The 25,986-nt window shown below is 43.7% G+C and overlaps 1 protein-coding gene across 1 annotated transcript in view; it reads left to right on the forward strand.

Annotated features, from left to right (window-relative positions):
* AMELX (amelogenin X-linked) overlaps positions 1-25,986 on the forward strand; it is a 198,045-nt gene that overhangs the window by 48,163 nt on the left and 123,896 nt on the right. The window lies entirely within an intron of this gene.

The following is a 25,986-nucleotide window of genomic DNA, read 5'->3' on the forward strand; positions in this document are numbered from 1 at the left end:
ATTAGGCGTATTTAGGAATGGCAATACAACAGAGAGGTTGTAAATGGCAGCCACCTCCACCAATAGGAGCGCGGCATATTCTGCAGGGACGAAGAAGCTGATGGTGACGGAGGCGGAGCTCCTAGTAGGCTCGCAGTGTAGTCCTGAGCTGCCACCAAGTCTGTTAGTTCACAATCAAATTAAGCTAATTTGAAAGGACGTTGACGTTTTTTAGGTGCGTTTCACTAGCACCTTGTTGTATTCAGTCCCTTATCTCCTGCGGGTCGCGGATGGGATAAACCCTATGGACGACCTGATACATTTCAAGGACGTTTAACCTTCAAAGGGGCCGCAGAATCATACCACATCTCAAAAATAGTAAAGACTACATATATAATCAAAGAAAGTGACACCAATGTATACTCACATGTCAGCAGGAATTTTCATGTAATATAAAGAAGTGCAACAAGCTATAATAAACAAAAATGACAATTAATTTTGACTTCTGGGAAAGCATCTTTTGCAAATTAGCAGTAAAGCTGGAACAGATGCAACATAAGTTTGGAACGAATTTTGCATTCTCTCATTCTGCTATGTTTGTTTTCAATGTGCACATGGTAGATTAAAAACATTGTAAAGCACTGCATAATATGTTACCATTAGATAATTAACACTGGTCAATACTCATTTTATTGTCAATCCCAATAGAGTGATTGTGGGGTAAATTTGTGGCACTGAATCCAAATATGACATAATTTTAGCTAGATTGGCTCTAATTTTCCTCCATCACCTTTATATCTTCATGAAACCTCTCCATCTTGTTTCTCACTAAAATTACAAGGTTATCCTGAAATCATTGTAAGTGGCTATGGAGAAAGAGTTTACATGTTTTAAGTCATTAGTTGAAAGTCCCAGATTCATTAATGAACACAAAACAAACATAGTGTGCTTTTTTTTTTTTTTTCTCAAAACACACATAAATCGGGCGTTTTAAAACCAGATCTAAAGAAATGTCTCTTTTGAATACAAGTCTAAATACGCTCTTCACTGACAGCCACAATACACTGCAGGATACGTCCAATACATACCGTATATACTTGTGTATAAACCGAGTTTTTCTGCCCTTTTTTTTATGCTGAAAAAGCTCCCCCTCTGCTTTTACTCGAGTCAATGAGTTTTCCCAGTTTTCTGCGGTCCTCGGCTTATATTCGGGTCGGCTTATATTCGAGTATATACGGTATGTGGAATATAAAGTCCCAAAATAGTGCACAGGAAGAAATATAAGTATTCAGTGGTTGTCATCTGTTATAGTCATATAATATAGTCATTAATTTAAAAAAACATAAAAAAAAAAAAATGTCCCCTCCCCCCATGAAATGCATTTATTAGGATATTAATGTCTACTGTACATAACATGCATTTATACAATTGCTCTTGATTGCAAACACATGTTATATCATGAATACGCGACCGGCATCACTATCATTCGGCACTTACACCTGCCCTGTAGCCAGGTCTGCCAAGAGGAATTCAGGGCCCCGGTACAACAAATTCATGGGGCCCCCCTCATAGATGAGTATGGTAAAAAAAAAAATCAGGGGTGTGATCATGCATTTGTGGCGTGGCAAATGCGCCATTGGGGCGTGGCTAACACATTAAAATCACTAGGCTCTCAATTCGCCCGAGCGTCACATATGTCCAAGCACTCCTGACTTTCAGGACATCTAGCACCAAAGTGTAGTATAGAAAAAATGCAGTGTGTACACAAAGAGTTCAGTCTTGGCCTCCACCTTACATTGGGCACAACACTCACCAAAAATTGACATTGTCCCTACTAGAATCACAACATTTCACATACTGTCCTGCTCTCTCCTACCTGTTCTTCTCACTTTCACCACCTGTTGCTGCATGTTTCTTTAGTTGCGGCTTGTCTGGATCCTGGAATGCTGGGGGCCCTATTTGGGAAAAAATAGCTACATTTAGATAATTCCAAACAACCCTGGCGTTAAATCAATACCATCCACGATTAATAATTAGGCCTTCCTCCAGCTCCAATATTACAATAATGTGCCCCTTCATCATCGCCATGCCTTATGATCAAACTGCGCCCTCCATGCTGCTTTTGCCCCCTTCATCTGGCTCCCCTTCATCACACTATACTATGCTGCTCCCCCCCCCCTTTTTTCAATCCCACTGTGCCATGCCTCCCCCCTTTTTAACCCCACTGTGCCATGCTGCCCACCATTTTTTAACCCCACTGTGCCATGCTGACCCCTGTTTTTTAACCCCACTGTGCCATGCTGCCCTGTTTTTTTTACCCCTCTGTGCCCCCCCTCATTTTTTAACCCCACTGTCATGCTGCCCCCCCCCCATTTTTTAACCCCTCTGTGCCCCTCTCATTTTTTTACCCCTGTCATGCAGCCCCCCCTGTTTTTAACCCCTCAGTCATGCTACCTCCCCGTTTTTTAACCCCTCTGTGCCCCCCTCATTTTTTAACCCCTCTGTCATGCTGCCCCCCCCCCTGTTTTTAACCCCTCTGTGCCCCCCCTCATTTTTTAACCCCACTGTCATGCTGCCCCCCCCCATTTTTTAACCCCTCTGTGCCCCTCATTTTTTTACCCCTGTCATGCAGCCCCCCCCCCCTGTTTTTAACCCCTCAGTCATGCTACCTCCCCGTTTTTTAACCCCTCTGTGCCCCCCTCATTTTTTAACCCCTCTGTCATGCTGCCCCCCCCCCCCGTTTTTAACCCCTCTGTGCCCCCCCTCATTTTTTAACCCCTCTGTCATGCTGCCCCCCCCCCCCCGTTTTTAACCCCTCTGTGCCCCCCCTCATTTTTTAACCCCACTGTCATGCTGCCCCCCCCCCATTTTTTAACCCCTCTGTGCCCCTCATTTTTTTACCCCTGTCATGCAGCCCCCCCCCCTGTTTTTAACCCCTCAGTCATGCTACCTCCCCGTTTTTTAACCCCTCTGTGCCCCCCTCATTTTTTAACCCCTCTGTCATGCTGCCCCCCCCCCCCGTTTTTAACCCCTCTGTGCCCCCCCTCATTTTTTAACCCCACTGTCATGCTGCCCCCCCATTTTTTAACCTCTTTGTGCCCCGCCTCATTTTTTAACCCCTGTCATGCTGCCCCCCGCTTTTTAACCCCTCTGTCATGCTCCCCCCCTTTTTTTAACCCCTCTGTGCCCCCCTCATTTTTTAACCCCTCTGTCATGCTGCCTCCCCGTTTTTTAACCCCTCTGTGCCCCCCCTCATTTTTTAACCCCTCTGTCATGCTGCCCCCCCCCCCATTTTTTAACCCCTCTGTGCCCCCTCGTTTTCCTCCCTTCACTTACCTTTTCTCCTGTCTTGGTCTTCTCAGCTGCTCTGTGCTCCATTGCTCCAGACTGACTGAATGCTGGGCATGACGTGATGACATCACACCCGGCATTCAGACAGTCTGAATGGAGCACAGAGCAGCAGAGAGGAGGGATGCCGACTCCGCGATCAGGTGAGTATGTTTTTTTTGTTTGTTTTAAACTAACCTGCTCCCCCCACCAACGACCGAGCCCCCCTCAGCCCTCCTCCCCCCACGCCGCAATAAAAGAAAAAAAAAAAGAAAAGAAAAAAAAACCTTTTGAAAAAAAAATCAGCAGCGCAAGGGCCCGGGCCGGGCCCCCTGACATGCCCGGGCCCGGGTAATTTGTACCCCCTCCCTCTCTTCGGCCCTGCCTGTAGCTGCTGAAATGACTAATACGACCGAGGTACGTGATACGACTGAAAATCACGTACCTCAGAGATGCTCAAAACTTGAATCGGACGCTAAGGCAGCAGACTTTGTGAAAAATATTTGTGTCATTCTCAAAACTTTTGGCCATGACTGTAAACCGATCAGCCACAATACTATAACCACTGACAAGTGAAGTGAATAACATTGATTATCTCGTTACAATGTCAAGAGATGGGATATATTAGATAGCAAGTGAACAGTCAGTTCTTGATATTGATGTGTTAGAAGGAGGAAATATGGGCAAGCATAAGGATATAAACGACTCTGATAAGGGCCAAATTGTGATGACTAAATGACTAGGTCAGAACATCTCCAAAACAGCAGGTCTTGTGGGGTGTTCCCGGTATACAGTGGTTAGTACCTTCCAAAAGTGGTCCAAGGAGGGGTACGTCAGGGTACTTGAGGTCTGGCCCCGGGTAACAAGGCATGAGAATCTCTGCTCCTGTTTCCAGCCGGCTGAAGAGAAAAGTAGACACATACACAGTGTCACACGCCGGGCGTTTAGGTTTCTACAACCGAAGCCCGATATACTTACCTGCTCCCCGCTGACAGCCGCCCTCCGTCCGGCCACCCGGCATCTTCTTTTCGGCTCTGCGCATGCGCAGACTTGATCGCCTTAAGTCCTCTGTATCTCTCCTATTGGCTGCTCTATTTTGGCTCTAAAGTTTAAAAGGCACTTCCCCCTGCAGCTCAGTGTCTATTTTTCAAGTTACCTGCTAGGTACTAGACGTGGCTCCATCTCTCCTGCTGTAAACCTATTGTTCGCACAGCTGACACTCCATCTCTTCTGCTGTAAACCTATTGTCCGCAGAGCTGACACTTCATTGTGTACTTCGCCACTATGCCAGTGGTAACCAGTTGTCTGCAGAGCTGACATTCATCTCTTCTACTGTAACCCATTGTCTGCAGAGCTGACACTTCATTGTGTACTTAGCCACTATCCCAGTGGTAAATCTGTGGTCCACAGAGCTGACGCTTCATTACTCCTGTTGTAACCTTTCATCTGCAGAGTCTCTCCTCTCTACATTCCCCTATAGGTCTCGCCCGACACTTCCAGTAAGGGCCGAGACCTGCGGTGCGGATGCAGCCAAGACCAAACCACCTTGCGGCGGTCCCTGGTGAATACCGTCTGCCCATTAGACTCTGCGCCTTGCTGGAAGTAGTGCTAAGTTAGGCAGATCTGGGATCCTAACCTTCTGAACCGTGACAGTAAAAACAGACCAAAACGGATTCTACCGGGGAACCATCCGCCAAAGACTTGCTTCAGCATCTCCTCAACAGAGTGGACCAACAAGACAGTGTTCAATGTCAACTCCTACAATGTTTCCAAACACTAGCCTCCAGGATCGATTCACTATAGGTGGCTGCTCCCGCTGTTCCAGCTGCAGGCGCTCCTGTACACGAGGTACCAACTACCTCCGCTTCTAATTTACGGATTCCTTCTCCCTCTAAGTTTGACTGGGATCCCAAAGCTTATAGGGGCTTCCTCAACCAATGTTCAATTCAATTCGAGTTGCAGCCGCAATTTTTCCACCCAAAGAGCCAAGGTGACCTACTTGATTTCTTTGCTCTCTGGTCAGGCCCTAGCCTAGGCTTCTCCCCTTTGGGAGCGGGACGATCCCCTCCTTTCTGACAGTACTGCTTTTATTACAGCTTTCTGTAAAATCTTGGATGAGCCCGACCAAGTTACATCCGGAGCATCCAGCATCCTCAGATTCCGCCAGGGTCCTTGATCGGTGGCTCAGTATGTCATCAACTTTCACATCTTATCATCAGAGTTGCATTGGAACAATGATGCCTTAGTGGCTATATTCTGGCCGGCACTCTCTGACAAAATCAAAGATGCTTTGGCCTCTCAGGAACTGCCCACTACCTTGAATGCTCTTATCTCCTTATGTAATCATGTGGACCTTCATTTCCGCGAAAGGGCTGCTGAGAGGGACAACTCCCATTGTCCTATAATTAAGCTAGCGCCACAATTTCATCCCCCTGCTCCTGAGGATGAGCCTATGCAAATTGGACGGTCTCCCTTGACTCCAGAAGAACGTGACCGGAGATTCAAAAACAAGCTGTGCATCTACTGTGCCGACCCTGGCCATATGCTCAATGCCTGCCCCAAGAGGTCGGGAAACGCCAGGCCCTAACCTGTTCTGGAGAGGTCAGACTGGGTAACTCTTCTCCTCTCAAAATTCCCAAAGTTTGTTCCATCCCCATTACACTTTATGGCTCTTCATTCCCCATCCACTTGTTGGCCTTAATAGACTCCGGGGCAGCCGAGAATTTTATCTCTTTCTCCTTAATCTCACAGGGATCGCTGCCTGTCCTTCCTTTGGAACCCCTGTCTCCATTACCGCTATTGATGGGTCCTGCATCTCTAACGGAGTTATCAAATTCTGCACCAAACCAATTACCCTCCAGGTTGGAGCGTTACATGGGGAGAAGATTTCCTACCTTCCTTTACCAGCCCAGTAATCCTAGGGTTACCGTGGCTCCAACAACATTCTCCTCAAATGGATTGGACCACTTCCCAAATTATTTCTTGGAGTCCAACTTGCTTCCAGAATTGTCTTACTCGGGTTCGGCCCCTGGTCACTACTATCATCTCTCCCGGATCCAAGTCCAAGCTGCTGCCTGAACAATATTCTTCCTTTCTGGATGTCTTTGATAAAGTTAGATCGAAACACCTTCCTCCTCACCGACCCTGGGACTGTCACATTGACCTCCAGCCCGGTAAGACTCCTCCTCGAGGACAAGTATATTCTCTATCCTTGCCAAAGACCTTAGCCATGTCTAAATATGAAAAAGAGAATCTACAATCATCAGACCCTCCTCCTCTCCTGCTGGAGCAGGCTTCTTTTGCGTAAAAAAACCCCCCCAAAGACAGGACTTTACGACCGTGTATTGATTATCGCGGTCTTAATGCGATAACTCTCAAGAACCGATACCCCATTCCGCTCATCACTGAACTCTTCGACCGCATTAAGGGAACCAAGGTCTTTTGTAAACTAGACCTCCGTGGGGCCTACAACCTTATTAGAATCAGTCCAGGAGACGAATGGAAAATGGCCTTTAACACCTGAGATGGCCACTATGAATATCTATTGATGCCCTTCAGTCTGTGCAATGCTCCTGCAGTATTTCAGAGCTTTGTTAATGAAATATTCCGAGACCTTCTCTATGACTATGTTGTAGTTTACCTGGATGATTTTATCTTTTCTCAGGATACTCATTCTTACCGCATCCATGTGGCAAAGGTCCTCTCTAGACTACGCAAAAACAACTCTTTTGCAACCTCGGAAAATGCTTATTTGAACAACCGCGGATTTCATTTCTCAGCTATATAGTCTCAGTCACCGGCTTACAAATGGACCCAGAGAAGGCGCATGCTATTCTCGAATGGCCTTGGTCTGAAACCCGTACAGCGTTTCCTAGGATTCTCAAACTACTACCGACGCTTCATTAAGGGTTACTGTCACGGTCACTAGGAGTCTTGACCCAGAATTTACCAGATGTAGCTTTACTCACCAGAGGCGCGGAGTCTAACACAGTGGCTGGTCTTCTCCAGGAACTCCTGCAAGGAAGTATGGGTTTTAGCGGCTTCCACTTTGCAGGTCGCGGCCCCTTGGAGAGTATGGTAAATAGAACGGATACAGCTATACACAATGAGAGCAAGGACCTCCTTGAGCTGGATAGGAGGAGGAATGCCAGAAGATTAGATAGTCTCTGAGTAGTAGGAATAGTAATGACACAGCGAGAATGATGACCAGTAGTAACTGGGAATGAGAGGTTCCGAAGTGCCTGGAGTGCAGGTAAACTGTAACAGACGGATACTTCACAACGGAAAAGACTATACGAGCAGCCAATAATACAAAGTAGCAGAGAAGTCAGCGACTAGCAAATATTACCGATGCAAAGTAGAAACTTAGTCCCGGTAATAGATAACATACAAGGTAGCGTGGAGCGGTCTGCGGCTGACAGGTATTACCACTGGCGTGGAGTAGAGACTTGTCCAGGTGCAGGTAAGATATGAGGTAGCGTGGAGCGGTCTGCGGCTGACAGGTATTACCACTGGCGTGGAGTAGAGACTTGTCCAGGTGCAGGTAAGATATGAGGTAGCGTGGAGCGGTCTGCGGCTGACAGGTATTACCACGCGTGGAATAGAGACTTGTCCAGGTGCAGGTAAGCGTCCACAGCAAACAGGAACCACGAACAGGAACAGAGAACTCCTTGGTTACCTCAGAGGAATGAGGACCAAGAACAGGCAAGGTAGTAGGGCAGCAGGTGTCTTAAATAGTGAGAAGTAATTAATTATCCAATGAGGAGAGGAACAAGATTTTAACAGTCTGTAGGTCTGCACATGCGCAGACCCCTGGTCAAGATGGCGGGTGGCCGCGGCGAAAGACAGGCGCCGGCAAGGCGGAGAGAGACCTAGGTCTTGAGCCAGGAGAACTAACAGTCCGGTGAGTGACAGTTACTCTACCATTGTGGCCCCCATTGTGTCACTCACGCAGAAGGGTGCCAATCCCAGAGCTTGGTCCCCGGATGCACTAGGGGCTTTTGAATTCATCAAGAATGCATTTTCTTCGGCTCCCATTCTCCAACAACCCAACACCATTTTTCCTAGAGATTGATGCTTCCAATGTGGGAGTAGGGGCTGTCCTTTCACAAAAATCCATTTTCAATCAACTTCACCCCTGTGCGTTCTACTCCAGAAAATTCTTACCAGCAGAGAAGAATTATGCTATAGGAGACAAGGAGCTACTAAGGCAGCCTTGGAAGAATGGCGCTACTTGTTGGAGGGAGCTAGGCATCCTAATACTATCTTCACAGATCATAAAAATCTCCTGTATCTGCAATCTGCACAGTGTTTAAATCCCAGACAAGCTATATGGTACCTCTTCTTTTCACGTTTTGACCTCCACTACGGAGTTAATCTCTCAAAGCTACTGGGGACCCAGTCTCTGCCTTGATGTTAAAGAATTCGCTATGTCCTGCAACACCAGTAGTCAGCACAAGTCTCCTCGCCAGTCCCCTGCTGGTCATCTGCTTCCTTTATCCATTCCGTATAAACCTTGGACACACATCAGCATGTACTTTATTACAGACCTACCACCCAGTAAGACACATAACACCATCTGGGTCATGGTAGATCGATTTTCAAAAATGGCTCACTTTGTCCCACTCATTGGCCTTCCCTCCTCTCCAGTCTTGGCACTACATTTCGTCAAGGAGATTTTTCATTTGCATGGTTGTCCTTCTGAAAATGTTCCGGATCGAGGCGTCCAATTCGTATCAAAGTTCTGGAGAACACTATGTAAGCTTCTTGGTATTCAGTTGAACTTGTGATCTTCTTATCATCCACAATCCAACGGACAGACCGAACGTATCTATCAAGACTTGGAGACCTTTCTCAGGATGTTCTCTTCTGTGAATCAAGATGACTGGATAGAACTCCTACCATGGTCCGAGTTTGAACACAACAATGCCTTCCACGAGTCCACTCCTACATCTCCCTACTTTATTGTCTATGGACTCCATCCATCCTTCCCTGAGTTTGCTGCCCTCCCAACCACCCAGGTCCCTGCTGTCAACACTTTACAGCGCAAATTCCTCTCCATCTGGAATCAAGTAAAGCTGGGTACACACTACAGAAATTTCAACCAACTTTTTATGCCGAGCGATTTTACATGCGATTGATGGTCCGATCGCTCAGTCCATGGACTGCATACACTAGCCTTGTTTAGGACGATAAAGGGAAGAGCGGATGTCCCTTTAGCGACTTTTTACAGCCATGTTGTAGTGAGCAATGATTTTAATTTCGTACACACTGCAGCGACATTTGCGGGAAATGTAACGAGATACCAAAGACATTAGCATAAAGGGACAGAGTATTCGCTATAGTTAACTCCAAAAACAGCATAAAAAAGAAGGCTACACTGTCTTCATTCATTCCTATTTGTAAACCTACAATGGCTACAGTAGTACAAGAACAAGCAACTGCGCTTTTCCTGCTTGCTGTGGCAAGAAGACTGCAAGTACGGAACCAAAGAGAAAGAAGGAGAAAGAGTAGATCTTGTTGGAGCAAAGATTGGTTCAAGAGGAGAGACACGTTCTCTCATATGTCCCTGCTACAGGAGATACGGGACAACAACACAGATGACTTTAAGAATTTTCTTCGTATGAATGATTCAACTTTTCAGGAACTGCTCCAACTAGTAACCCCTCTCATCCAGAGGGAGAACACCCAATTAAGGAGACCCATACCGCCAGAGCAAAAACTGGTGGCAACACTAAGATTTTTGGCAACAGGGAGAACACTTTCAGATCTTAAATACAGTACGGCTATTTCACCTCAAGCTCTTGGCATGATAATACCGGACACCTGTGATGCTATCATCGAAGTTCTCAGTGAGCAGTATATGAAGGTTGGTGAAAAGCAATAGTATTTATAGTAAAAATTGTGGTTTATTAACATACATATTACCATATATATAACATTGTAAAAATACATTTAACTTGGAACGTGCAATGCATAAATTATTTGGACCAGAGCAACAGTTTATAATTGTTGGTAGTGCAAAATTTCTCTTGTGTCCATACCAGATGTGTCCCCTGCGTAATGTGGCATCCTTCCTGATGCTATTGGCGTGGATGTCATACAAGGTTGAGACATTACGCTTTGTCCACCCATGGTACCATGCTGCAACTGTGCTGTCTGAAATGTGTATGATTGTTTGTGTCTGTGGTTAGTTGTGGAAATAAATGTGTCCGGCCACAAATCTTCAGCGGTAGCCCTACACATGAGGTCGCACAGCAGCCGCTCCATTTCAGCTTGTATGCGCTTGCTACTAGTTCTCATTTTGCTAGCTATTGTTGCTCCCAGGAAATCAAATGTGTCCTGTTCCTTTGTTTTTGTTATCAGAGTGTTAGCGCAATCAATCATCTTTTCTGCTAGTGCGTCACTTTCTTGTATTTCCTTTATTCTGCGTCTCTTTCGCTTCTAAATGTTTTTTGCTAGTGTACCAGCTTGGGTCACGTCCTGGCTGTGTGTTAGCTGGCTTTCACATGCAGTGCTATTAATTGTTGTAGCATCCTGGTCTTCAACTTCCAGCAAGAGCCCATCAGACAGTAGTGCAGGCTAAAAAAGAGCAAACAAATGAGGGAATGCAATTGCATGGATGTTCAAATGTTAACTATTTACACATCTTTATGTTTCAGTTTCCATCGACAGAGGAAGACTGGAAAGTGATAGCAGAAGACTTTGAGAGACTATGGAATTTCCCAAATTGCGGTGGTGCCATTGATGGCATACATGTCCGAATTATGCAACCATCAAACAGTGGATCTTTCTACTATAATTTCAAAGGGTTTTTTAGCATTATTTTAATGGCCATAGTGGATGCGAAGTATGAATTCCTATTTGTGGACATTGGAAAAAATGGAAGAGTCTCAGATGGAGGTGCATTGGAGCATACTACCTTCCATACGAAACTACAAAACAATGCCCTTATCCTTCCATAGCGGAGTAGCACAAAATATGGACTAAACTTTGTGTTTATGGCAGATGACGCCTTTGCATTGCACAACAATGTTTTAAAACCATACCCACAAAGAAACCTGAGCATTGAAAGGCGTATATTTAATTACAGACTGTCAAATGCTCATTGTGTAGTTGAAAATACCTTTGGGATTCTAAGTAACAGGTTCCGAGTTTTTCATTCTACAATAAACCTGCGTTTGGACAAAATCGACAAAGTAGTGATGGCCTGTTGTGTTCTGCACAACTAGTAGTTCATTGGCAAAATTAAATCGGGAAGCGTACCTTACGTATTTCAACGGTGATGGTGTCGTGCCATGGCAGAATGATTGCCTATGGCAACTGTTTTTATACATGTTATGCATTGTTATTGTGTTGTTGATTGTTTGAACATGAATAAATCTGTTACATGCAGGGCCATCTTAACAACATTATGGGCCCCCGAGCAAAACAGTGCATCGGGGCCCCTACATCTATATATATATATATATATATATATATATATATATATATATATATATATATATATATCTAATATATAAATGCTTAGTGGCGTCTGTCTGTCTGTGGAAAAAAAAAAACAAGTTGCAGCGCCACCTGCTGGGCGGAGTTATACACTGACCTACTAAATTCTTAGTGTGTGTGGGAAAAAAAATTCAAAAAGGGCTGAAATTTGGTAGGGCTCAAACTCATTTTCGTGAGGTAATTTTACCTCATGAACACACATGTGTAGAGGCGTGCGTTAGTGTGTGTGTGTGTGTGTGTGTGTGTGGAAAAAACTATTTTCTCAGAAAGGGCTCATCCAATTGACCTGAAATTTGGTATACTGACATTATTTGACAAAAAAATTAGAATAGTCAAGTCAGTTAACTTCCATCATCCCCCCTTCCCCCCGTGGGAGGGGTAGTAAAGGCTAAATTTACGAGTTGAGGGGTAATTTTACCTCATGAACACACATTAAAAAGGCCGCTTGCGTCGGGAAGTAACGCTCTTCCCCTGAGGAGGCCTGGGCTAGGCCCAAATGCATGACCAGAACCTTTTTAAGACCTTAAGTAGCTTGATTTGACTAGAGTGCATGAGTATCATGCACGGGTTAACTTGTGTATATATATATATATATATATATATATATAGATATAGATGTCTAGAGATACAAATATAGATATAGATATATAGAGATAGAGATAGATAGATAGATAGATGTACTTGCTCAGTGACACTTGAAGGTTTTTTTTGCAGGTTTTTTTCTTTTGCAGGATTATTTATTATTTTATTATTAAGAGCCCTGCCTATTGGGGCCCCCTTGCCTGTGGGGCCCCCGGGCACCTGCCCATTGTGCCCAATGGAAAAGATGGCCCTGGTTACATGGCAACATCATAATGTACTGTACTTACTGTGCTGCTTGCAGGTATATCATATGCTTGCTCTACCTCTGTGGATGAACTGCTGTCTGTGGGCATGCTGCTAATGGACGTACGTGGTGTTTCTTGGTCCCTCACAAAGTGTAACAGATCAAAGTACCATAGCTTTGGCACATACACGTCTTCAGCTGCAACTCCTGATTTTTTGGCTGCTTCAACTTTAATTATTTTTTATACGCAGTCCTAAGGTTTTGGATCTTGCTTTTTGCCCATTCAACAGTTGCTCCAGGGTGATATGGCAGACATGCTTTTACAAGCTCTTGCATCGCCATGTTTCGCATCATTCTGTTAGAATACTCTTTGGATTTGGCTTTCCACAAACATGGATGAGCCCTGTAGGTCTCAATAAAATCCTTCATAAGGTCAGCATTTCTTTCGTAAGCCATTGTGTTCTGTTTGGGTATAATAAAAAGAAACATATGTCCCATCTGTGCTGTACAATAAACCAATGCAAGTACACATGTATGCACCAATCAGAAAGAACTTACCGTATATGTGAACAAATGATCAGGTCAGAAGAATCGTAAAATCGTATGTAATGGTCATGAACGGTTTAAAGTTATAGAAAAAAAAATCCATACACAAGGTTATTATACACGAATAGGCATCACCCACAATGCTCCTTTCTCTGCGGGTATCATCACTGATTGGTACACAGCATAAACAAACGCCCATGTCTGAGTGTATAAAATTATAGAGGAGCGTGTCGGGCACCAAGGAACGTGAGAAGATGGCGAATGAAGAGAAGGTGTTAGTGGGGGTTGAAGCAATGGAGACAGAGACGCAGTCACAAATTGTGCTGGAAGGGCCAACAAATATTGGAAAAGTTACGGTGGGGGATGGAGATGCTCAAGAAGAATGTACTGCAGTTAAAAGAGCAAAGACAATGAGCCCAAGAGAGATGGAGATGATGGTAAAAGTACTGGACCAGTACGACTATGACTGTCAAAAGCGAAAGTACAGAAAAGTTAATAATAGAAAGGAATTGATAATGCAAAAACTACTGCGATTACTGAAGGAAAAACTTGGAAAGAAAATAAATAAATTTCAAGTCCAGAAGAGGTGGTCGGACCTTAAAAATAGAGAGGCAAGGAGACTGGAGCGAATCCGTAGAAATATTAAGAAAAGTGAGTAGCACGTGTAGTCGTGTAATGTACCTGTTTAAAGGACTTTATGTATTTCATTCTACTATCACATAAACCAATGCAAACGCGTGATTATTGTTTTGTAAGAAGCAAGAATTAACGGTGACAAGGACACTGTAGATACCACTGATGTAATTACACCTGTTATAAAATGAGAAAAAATAAATGTGCCCGAGGGACCACAACACAAAGTGATCTCGAACAGTGTGCAAGGTGAGCACATTTCAGGTGTTAGATTAAGACTTTTATTAACTTTATTACAGATATAGAAGTGTAATGGTAAATATTTTTTATTTTCTTGCTTCATAGATACCATCGTCATATCCGATGAAAGTTCGGAAGAAGAAAAAAATGTTGCCAAGCTCAACGATTATTTTAAAGAAATGAAAGGAAATATTGCCAACATCAAGAAAAAAATTAAAAACCTTGATAATACTTTTGATGACATGTATATGCTGTTTGCAACTGTTGTGCCACAAACCAGTAGCACCCTTTCAGTGTAATACTATTTATTTTTTTCACGTTTCATATTGTACTATACAAATTTTATATTGTTATTTTTTTTACCTGCAATAAAACTGTTGCATTAATACTGTGTGGTTTATTCAGAGTATTTTATAAATATTATTTAATAAAGGTTAATATGACTTTATGGGGCATATTCAATTGACGGCGGGATCGCCGAAAATCCCGCGCTCCAAAAATATTACCATTAATACGGTAATATCTTGCTGGATTTCAGCTCGCAGCTCTGAAATCCAGCGAGTAAATTACCGTATTAACGGGTTTCCCGCGCAGAATTACCATAATAACGGTAATATTTTTGGAGCGCGGGATTTTCGGCGATCCCGCCGTCAATTGAATTAGCCCCTATAACTTTAATAGTTTTTAAACTTTATAAAGGTTAAATGAGAAATTATTGCCAACATAGACGCAAAGGGTAATAACACACGTGCTTTATACACGTGTAACGGTCTGCAGCCAGACAGGTACAATGCACATCGATACAAAACACAAGTCAGTGATGTGCGGATTCCGCACCACGTGTGACTGGGACAGACACTTCATTGTGCACTTCGCCACTATCCCAGTGGTAACAAGTTGTGTGCAGAGCTGACATTAATTTCTTCTACTGTAATCCGTTGTCTGCAGAGCTGACACTTCATTGTGTACTTCGCCATTATCCCAGCGGTAAACCTGTGGTTCACAGAGCTGACGCTTCCTTACTCCTGTTGTAACCTTTCATCTGCAGAGTCTCTCTTCTCTACATTCCCAATAGGTCTCGCCTGACAATTCCAGTCAGGGCCGCGACCTGCGGTGCGGACGCAGCTAAGACCAAACCACCTTGCAACGGTCCCTGGTGAATACCGTCTGCACGTTAGACTCCGCGCTTTGCTGGAAGTAGTGCTAAGTTAGGCAGATCTAGAATCCTAACCTTTTGAACCGTGACACACAGGTTGTGATGAATTCAACTCAGCTCTAAGGGACCACCCCTAGACTGGTTTTATTTACACATGAAATACTGTGTACGTGATTGTACAATTATCAAAGGAGGCGTAATTTAATTATGCATGATGTACGGATTGAGCACATGATGGAAAGTAAAACATTTTAGCCAGGCGTTATCTCATGTCTCGTCCAGTTGTTCGGCCTTAAGGTGCTGGGCACTCAGCGAATCCTTCTTCTTCTGCTGACATTACGTTTTTCACATAGCTGTAAGCTGAACTTACAAATGTAAGGAAAACTTTCTTTGCATTTGCATAACAGTATTTTATTCTTTTTAATAACCAATATCCAACCTCACAGTCCCGTCTTTTTATTAAAAAACGAATCATATCTCTACCTTTCCTGAAATGTAATCATACATGTTGCAAATACTTTACCCATATGTTTTGCCTTATGCTAGCACATAGGTAGATGCAAGCATCATTCACCCAGGGCCATCTTAACAACATTATAGGCCCCCGGGCAAAGCAGTGCACTGGGGCCCCTACCTACACAACCACTCGCAGGAAAAAAAAAAAAAATTATCGATAAAATTAAGCTTATATTAATTGTTGCCTGCAACAAATTCAGTGTTAAAACATTAAAAAAAAATGCTGTACTACAGAAATGATTTCACAATTTTTTTTTATTGAACAAATTATAAACTATGAATAATTTATTATCAAAGTGTTCAAGCCAAACAATTATTATAAACTATAAATAATTTATTATCAAAGTGTACAACACCAACAAAATTATAAACTATGTGTGACTGGATCACTATTAAATAACTTTTGGTAAAAATGTATTTAAAGCAAATAGCGCAGGGCACTTATTTATGTAATTGCACGTGCACTTATTTTGATATTGTGTGTGTATATTGTGAGATAGGAAGTCGTTATCTCTGAGACCAGGGTAGAAAAGTTGTTTTTTCTGTTTAACCTTGCTATAGGATATGCCTATTTCTGATGTATATATCTGATACAATGTATAAAATATAATATAAATATAATTCCTTTTTTATGTATGCAACAACAATCTGCTGATATTTTACAGCAAAGTCACTTAAGTTAAACAATAAGAAAGGAAGCTAAACTCTTAACACTTAGGGGTATATTTACTAAACTGTGGGTTTGAAAAAGTGGGGATGTTACCTTTAGCAACCAATCAGATTCTAGCTTTCATTTATTTAGTACTTTCTACAAAATGACAGCTAGAATCTGATTGCTATAGACAACATCTCCACTTTTTGAAACCCGCACTTTAGTAAATCTAGCCTTTAGTCTTTTTTTTTATTCCAAAAATGTCTAAAATTACATACCCCTGTCTCACTTCACCCATGTTGTGCAGGACTTCAATTACAAGTCCTATTGTGGTGAAACTGTTAAGCCATCAAATAGGGTGCTATCTTCATCTGTGCATGCAGTATGAGCCTCCTCTTGCTACTGTTACCCTATCATGGCTTCTTGTTAGTGCCCTGTGGAGCAGGAGGTAGATAATCTATAAAGTGGTAGGGAGAGCATTAACAACCTTACTTGTTTTGTTCACTCTTTCAAGAATGTCATTCCAAAGAATTGTGAGGAAGATTGTTTCCAGGTTCTCCATTTTATCACTCAATCCTTCTGCCTCTCGCCTTGATACAATGAGCATATGTTTACAAAGCCTCTTGTGTATTGTGATGTGGGAAATTAGCTTTTTTTTTTTTGTTTTTGTTCTTCTGTGTGAATATGTATTCCGAACGGTCTGATGAAAGACCACATGTTAATTAGATCTTTTGATGAGTGAAGGTCCAACATTAAAGGTATTACGAGCCGCGGCGATGTCCAGCCGCCGCGACTCTCCTACCTCCGTCCCGGCCGTCGCTATGACGACCGGGACGTCACTTCCGGGGGCTCGTCGGCCGCTGCCATAGCAACGGCCAGACGCTCTTCTGTTCGGCGCCGCGTCCCGGCATTACAGAGCAGCCGGGCGCGTGCGCAACATCGGGGCAAGCCTGCAGGCTAATTAATACTATTAAGGGACAGCCTGTGGGCAATTAGAGTATTGGACTTTCATTGGTCTGTTTCAGTATTTAAGGCAGGGAGGGCTTAGCCTTCCTGCCGGTTATAGCTTCCAGTTCCTGTGTCGCTGCCTGCTGTTGCTCTACTGTACCTTTGGTGATAACCTTTTGGATTGATTTCTGCCGTGTATGACCTCTGCCTGTTTCCTGGATTTGCCTGTTTGCCTGTGCCCTTGACCTTCTGGCCTGTACCACCGTCTCTGCTGTATTGCCCGTGACCTCGACCCTTGGCGTGCTTCTGGACTATTCTTCCTAGCAAGTGACCCCTGACCTCGGCCTGACCTTTGGAACTGTTGCCTGCCATTACCTCTGCCCCTGGGTTCCCCACAGCTGATACACACCACACGACCCTCTGTAGTCTGCAGCCAAGTCTGTCCCCACCACTAGGGGCTCCAGTGAACACCTGACTATAGAGTAGACTTCGGGTGGTGTTGTATTGGTTGGAAGGGTTCCTGACATTATAACCGGCCATAAAAATATCTTTGGAGAATTGCTTCAATGGAAGAAAACGGAGCAAACCTTTCTCTAGCTCAAGTTCTGGCAGGTCAGATCCAGTCCGTCTCACAAGTGGTCCAGAACCTGGTTCAACGTCTGTCTGTTCAGGAAGAGGCCACCAGAGCCGCTCAAGCTCAAGCTCGGCTAGAACCATCAGTTCCTGATGTGAAACCCAAGCTGAATTTGCCGGATCGATTTTCTGGGGACAGGAATCTCTTCCGTAACTTCAAGGAGAGCTGTAAATTGTTCTTCCGTCTCCGACCCCGTTCCTCCGGCTCTGAACAGCAAAGAGTGGGTATCGTGATTTCCTTGCTTCAGGGGGACCCACAGTCCTAGGCCTTCAGCTTGCCTTCTGACAGTCCTTCTCTGAGGTCCGTGGAATCCTTTTTTGAAGCCCTAGGACTTCTGTATGATGACCCGGATCGGGTAGCATCTGCTGAGGGTCACCTCAGATCCCTAAAACAAGGCCGACGCTCTGCAGAGGAATACGCTGCTGAATTCCGGCGCTGGTCCACTGATAACGAGTGGAATGACCCGGCCTTAGGCAGCCAATTCCGTTTGGGGTTATCGGAACAAATAAAGGATTCTCTGGTACAGTATCCATCACCTGCTTCCCTGGAGGGACTCATGCAGCTTACAATCAAAATTGACAGACGCCTCAAGGAAAGGAGAACTGAGAGAGAAACATCCATTCCCAGTACGTTCCTTACTGCGCCTCCTCCTACCATGGAAGCTGCGGAACCGATGCAGTTAGGCGCCTATCGCCTCTCTCAGGAAGAGAGATCTAGGAGACGCACCTTAGGTCTCTGCCTGTATTGTGGTACTAAAGGTCATCTCCTGCGCTCTTGCCCCAACAAGTCGGGAAAAGATCAGGCCTAGAGAAGGTGGAAGAGATTCATCTAGGTCTGCAGTTCATTTCTTCTAAAAACGCATTAATAGTTCCCGCTAATCTTTCCTATGGATCACACGCTTCTGATACCTCAGTCTTTATTGATAGCGGTGCCGCAGGTAACTTTTTGGATACAAGTTTGGCCAAGACCATTGGAATTCCATTCATCAAAATGGATTCCGCCATTACTGTCTGCGGTCTGGAAGGGGGCCCTTTACCGGGTGGCAGGATAGCCTTCACGACTCCGCCCCTACGTCTTACAGTTGGGTCTCTTCACTCTGAAACCTTATCTCTTCTCCTCATTGATTGCCCGTCTGTTCCACTAATTCTCGGTCACCCATGGCTCCGCCTTCATAATCCTGTGATCGACTGGAATCTGGGAGAAATTACTCATTGGAGTACTCACTGTTCCCAAAGTTGTTTGACCATGTCTCTGCGGCTTCTGCAGTCGCACCCGGATCAACTGCCTTCTGCGTATAGTGAGTTCCAGGATGTATTTTCCAAAAAGGCAGCTGATTCGCTACCTCCACATAGAGACTTTGATTGTGCCATTGATCTGCTTCCAGGTTCCAAGTTGCCCAAGGGAAGGTTGTACTCTCTTTCTGGCCCGGAGACTAAGGCTATGCAAGATTACGTGGAGGAAAACTTGCAAAAAGGGTTCATCAGACCTTCAAAGTCTCCTGCAGGAGCGGGATGTTTTTTCGTGTCCAAGAAGGATGGTAGTCTACGCCCGTGCATTGATTATCGTGGACTGAACAAGATCACCATCAAAAATACTTATCCGCTTCCGTTGATCTCTGTCCTGTTTGATCAATTGAGGGACGCTACGATATACACCAAGATAGATCTACGTGGCGCCTATAATCTTATACGCATCCGAGAGGGCGATGAGTGGAAAACGGCCTTCAACACTCAATCAGGCCATTATGAATATCTGGTCATGCCCTTCGGTCTGTGTAATGCGCCTGCCGTTTTCCAGGACCTTATTAACGAAGTACTCCGTGAGTTCCTGGGCCAGTTTGTAGTGGTGTATCTGGACGACATCCTGATTTATTCAAAGTCTCTTTCTCAACACCGAGATCATGTTAAACAGGTTTTGCTTAAACTCAGAAAACATCATCTATTTCGCCAAGCTTGAAAAATGTGAGTTTGATGTCGGAAAAGTGTCATTTCTTGGATATGTAATTTCTCCTGATGGATTCTCTATGGACCCTAGTAAAGTCCAAGCCATCCTGGACTGGGTACGTCCTACGAATCTGAAAGCGATCCAAAGATTTCTGGGCTTTGCAAACTACTATCGGAGATTCATTCGGGCTTTCTCGGATCTGGTGGCTCCCATCACTGCCCTTACCCATAAAGGGGCGGATCCTTGTAATTGGTCACCAGCGGCCATTGCATCATTTGAAGCTCTTAAAACAGCGTTCACTACTGCTCCGGTCCTCAAGCACCCTAATCCACAGTTGCCATTTATTCTGGAAGTTGATGCCTCGGAAATAGGCGCTGGTGCTCTCCTATCCCAGAGGGACCCCGGGGATTGTAAGGTGCATCCATGTGCCTTCATCTCACGCAAGTTTTCGTCTGCCGAAATCAACTATGATGTGGGGAACCGGGAACTTCTGGCAATCAAGTGGGCGTTCGAGGAGTGGCGTCACTGGCTTGAGGGTACAGTCCATACTATTTCTGTCCTTACTGATCACAAAAACCTATTGTACATTGAATCCGCCAAACAGATAAATTCTAGACAAGCTCGGTGGGCTTTATTCTTTACCCGCTTCAACTTTATTCTAACCTACAGACCCGGTTCTAAGAATACCAAGGCGGATGCATTGTCCAGGAGCTTTCTACCGAACCAATTACCCACTGGTGAACCATCATCTATTATTCCGGCTTCTATCATTCACGCTGGGTTGACTCAGGATCTAGGAAACACCATACGTCAGTTTCAGAAAATTGCCCCTTCTGAAACACCTCCAGGACGTCTTTTTGTTCCAGTGCACCTTCGAAGAGCTGTTCTCGCTGAGGCCCATGAGAACAAATCAGCAGGGCATCCGGGTATCTCCAGGACCCTTGAAATACTTGCACGTTCTGTATGGTGGCCTTCCTTATCCTCGGATGTGGAGAGTTTTGTTCGCACTTGTGAAGACTGCGCAAAAAACAAAACTTCCAGAACTTCTCCGTCAGGTCCACTTATGCCCTTGTCTCCGCCTATGAGACCCTGGACACATCTGTCCATGGATTTTATCGTGGACCTGCCATGTTCTTCAGGAAACAACACAATTTGGGTAATAGTGGATCGTTTTAGCAAAATGTCCCATTTTGTTCCATTAACCAAACTCCCCAGCACTCAGGATCTGGCGGTGCTGTTCGTGAAACATGTTTTCCGTCTTCATGGTTTACCCATCGATATTGTTTCCGACCGGGGTTCTCAATTTATCGCCCAATTCTGGAGGTCTTTCTGCAGTCTCCTAGGAATTAACATAAGTCTCTCTCTTCAGCCTATCATCCTCAATCTAATGGGCAGACTGAGAGAGTAAACCAGTCCTTGGAGCAATATTTACGTCTCTACATCACAGAATTTCAAGACAATTGGTCATCATTGCTTTCGTGGGCTGATTTTGCGTACAATAATGCATCTCACGCTTCTACTCAAGTCTCTCCATTTTTCTGTAATTTTGGCTTCCATCCAAGGTCCAATTCATTATCATCACTCAACTATTCTGGTCTTTAGAGATCCGTTCCACAGCTTCATACCTTAAATCTGTTTGGAAGAAGGTGCATTCTGCATTAACTTGGGCTTCTTTCCAGTCTAAGAAATTTGCGGACCGTCACCGGAAGGACTGTTCATTTAAGGTGGGACAAAAAGTTTGGTTGTCCACACGCAATATCAAGCTCAAACAGCCTTGTAAAAAACTAGGACCTAGATTTATTGGGCCATTCCAAGTCAATCCTGTCGCCTTCAGGCTAAAGCTTCCGCAGTCACTTAGGATACCGAATACCTTCCACTGTTCTCTCCTGAAGCCGGCTGTTCCTGCACGTAAGTCAAAGCTTCGTTACTTACGCAGATCTCAGTCTGTCATCCCAGAGAGCCACAGGGAACTCTTGGTGGTGAAGATTCTGGACTCCAAAAAGGTCCAGGGGCAAATCCATTTCTTAGTCCAGTGGAAAAATCGTGGGCCGGAGGAAAGATCTTGGATTCCGTGGAGACTCCGGGTAGTGTTGTATTGGTTGGAAGGGTTCCTGACAGAAGTCAGGAACTTTTAATTAAGACTGGCTCCTTGTTTCTCTGCATTTGAAAACCAGGTGTAGGACATCACAGCGTTTCTAGAATTTCATAGATACAGTCAAGTCCATAAATATTGGAACATCGACACAATTCTCATATTTTGGGCTCTACACAACACCACAATGGATTGGAAACTAACAAGATGTGCTTTAACTGCAGACTTTCACCTTTAATTTGAGGGTATTTACATCCAAATCAGGTGAACAGTGTAGGAATTACAACGGTTTCTATATGTGCCTCACACTTTTTAAGGGACCAAAAGTAATGGGACAATCGACTCAAAACCTATTTTATGGACATGTGTGGGCTATTCCCTCGTTATTTCATCATCAATTAAGCAGGTAAAAGGTCTGAAGTTGACTCTAGGTGTGACATTTGCATTTGGAATCTGTTGCTGTCGACTCTCAAAATGAGATCCAAAGAGCTGTCACTATCAATGAAGCAAGCCATCATTAGGCTGAAAAATCAAAACAAACCCATCAGAGAGATTTCAAAAACATTAGGTGTAGCCAAATCAACTGTTTGGAACATTCTTAAAAAGAAAGAACGCACCGGAGTGCTCAGCAACACCAAAATACCCGGAAGACCACGGAAAACAACTGTGGTGGATGACAGAAGAATTTTTTCCCTGATGAAGAAAAACCCCTTCACAACAGTTGGCCAAATCAAGAACACTCTCCAGGAGGTAGGTGTATATGTGTCAAAGTCAACAATCAAGAGAAGACTTCACAAGAGTGAATATAGAGGGTTCACCACAAGATGTAAACCATTTTTGAGCCACAAAAATAGGAAGACCAGATTAGAGTTTGGCAAACAACATCTAAAAAAGCCATTAGAGTTCTGGAACAACATCCTATGGACAGATGAGACAAAGATCAACTTGTACCAGAGTGATGGGAAGAGAAGAGCATGGAGAAGGAACGGAACTGCTCATGATCCAAAACATACCACCTCATCAGTGAAGCATGGTGGTGATAGTGTCATGGCGTGGGCATGTATGGCTGCCAATGGAACTGGTTCCCTTGTATTTATTGATGATGTGACTGCTGACAAAACCAGCAGGATGAATTCTGAAGTGTTCCAGGCAATATTATCTGCTCATATTCAGTCAAATGCTTCAGAACTCATTGGACGGCGCTTCACAGTGCAGATGGACAATGACCCGAAGCATACTGCAAAAGCAACCAAAGAGTTTTTTAAGGCTAACAAGTGGAATGTTATGCAATGGCCAAGTGAATCACCTGACCTGCATCCGATTGAGCATGCATTTCACTTGATGAAGACAAAACTGAAGGGAAAATGCCCCAAGAACAAGTAGGAACTGAAGACATTTGCAGTAGAGGCCTGGCAGAGCATCATCAGGGATGAAACCCAGCGTCTGGTGATGTCTATGCGTTCCAGACTTCAGGCTGTAATTGACTGCAAAGGATTTGCAACAAAGTATTAAAAAGTGAAAGTTTGATGTAGGATTGTTTAGTTTGTCCCATTACTTTTGGTCCCTTTAAAAGTGGGAGGCTCATATAGAAACCGTTGTAATTCCTACACTGTTCACTTGATTTGGATGTAAAAACCCTCAAATTAAAGCTGAAAGTCTGCAGCTAAAGCACATCTTGTTAGTTTCATTTCAAATCCATTGTGGTGGTGTATAGAGCCCAAAATATTAGAATTGTGTCGATGTCCCAATATTTATGGACTTGACTGTATATCTGGTATGAATGAAGGTGTTTAGTGTATTTACTGGGGTTTTATTATTTTTATTAAAATGTTATGGTTTGAAACAGGGAGTTGTGGCTTTTTTAACATTTTGTTTTGTGGTACTACAGGTATCAGCCAGCCATGGGTGTTAGGGTATGTTGGCGCTTGTGGTTCTCCAAGTGTCAGCATGCCCTGGCTGCCATGGGTATGCTGGTGCTTGTAGTTATACAAGCATCAGCATGCCCAGACTGTTTAGGACACCTTGGCGTGGCTGGGACTTGTAGTTCCATAAACAAAATGGCGTATGTTTGTTTTTTTAACATAATTTTAGCCGTTATTACTAGAGATAGTCACTGACCCCCGTGTTTGGTTTTGGATCTGGATTGCCTTCGTGTTTTGGTTTTGCCAAAACCACCCTTGTGTGTTTTGGTTTTGGTTTTGTTTGGTTTTGTTTTGCAATTTGTTAAAAAAAAAATATTTTTTTGGGCTACAATAACTTAATTTAGGTATTATTTTGTACCTAAATTATTATTAACCTCACTAACACTAATTTCCAGTCATTTCCATTCAATTTTGACTACCTCATAGGTCACAATATGATTTTCATACACTTTCACAGAAAAATTGCTGCAGTTCTTGCCAGTGATAAGAAAAAGGCCATTGTCATGCCTGGGCATAAGACCAAAAATCCACCTCTCAAGTGTGGAATTATTTTTACACAAATTCTGACAACAGTTGTCTAGCCATTTGTAGCGTTTTTAAAGCCACACTCAGTAGAGGTAGGGACCTTAACCATCTGGGATCCTCATCCATGTTTCGTCATTTTTCATCGAGTTCATGGAAAACTGTTGGGAAAATCAGAAACTTAGGTTAAAAAAAAACAGCAAGCAGTCCAGCATCATCTACCTCCCTTCTCTCATCTACATCCCAGCACCTGCAATCTACACCCCCAACACCTTCATCATCAATATCCCGAGAAGCAACAATTGACAGTTAAACAATCCTTTGCAAGAGGAAGCAAGTATGAAACCTATCACCCAGTCGCAAAGCGGGTCACAGACGCCCTGGGTACTATGCTAGTATAAGATCTGCGTCCAATGTTCACTATTAATACAGTTGGTTTGACATTTAATTGAGGTGTTCTGTCCCTGTCATCACTATACCATTTTACTAGAAAAGCTATTACTCACTTGTACCAGAAGGTTCCTAAAAATTTAATTATTGGGCTACAAAATGGCATTCTACCCACTGTAAACTTAACCACAGTTATGTGGACAAGCAGAACTGGGCAAACTAAAGATTATATGACTGTGACAGCCCACTGGATTGGTCATTCGCCTTCACCAGCAGGGACAGCAGCATGTACCCAGGTCACATTTTTCAGAAGTAGGCTACTCTGTGTATCAGCGGCTTCACTAAGAGGCATACAGCTGAAAATCTGTTAAAAAAAAACTAAGGGATGTCATTGAAACATGGCTAATCCTGCTTGGACTCTCCTGAGGATATGTAATTTCTGATAACGAAACCAATATTGTTCAAGCATTACAGCGGGGTGGAATTCCATCCCATTTCCTGTTTTGCTCACACAATCAAATTGGTGATACAGAACTTTTAAAAAATGACATGCAGGAGATGTTGTTTGTGTCCCGATAAATTTAGGGTCAATTTCTGGTTTCTGTAACAACATGTAGGAGAATGTAGCAGGTGCAAGAAGACTAGCATTTGAGGGTATGTACTTTAGTCCAGCGAAGTAGTCACCTGTGAAGAGAGTGCAGACACGGTTAGCTTGAGTCAAGTGATTGCCTTAACAATACATTTTGACAAGGAGCTACATAAATTTAATGTATGAAATAAAACAAAGTAAATGTGCTAACTATATTTTAATAGTAGATTTAATACTTAATTTGCGTCGCCAGAATCCAAGAGCTATCAACATCTTGTAATGATGTCTTCTCCTTCAGTTTCTGTGCAACTGCTTGTTGGAAAAAAATTTGCTTTCCCAAGACACCCAGTGGTGATGCAGAGGAGACCACACAACATTTTAATATTTGCTCTGCTGTAAAAGAATTGGCCAAAAATCGTGACAGCTCTTGCCTAAAATGAACTACTAATTCCATTTGGAAGGCCATTATCGGCAATTACATCATAGTACACAGTCTTCTATGATGGTGGATTCCAGTGGGAATGAATTAGTATTGTTTGAGGAAGATTAGCACTGAACCCTGCCA

This window comes from Mixophyes fleayi, chromosome 2 (assembly GCF_038048845.1).
Source record: "Mixophyes fleayi isolate aMixFle1 chromosome 2, aMixFle1.hap1, whole genome shotgun sequence".
Taxonomy (NCBI): Eukaryota; Metazoa; Chordata; class Amphibia; order Anura; family Limnodynastidae; genus Mixophyes; species Mixophyes fleayi.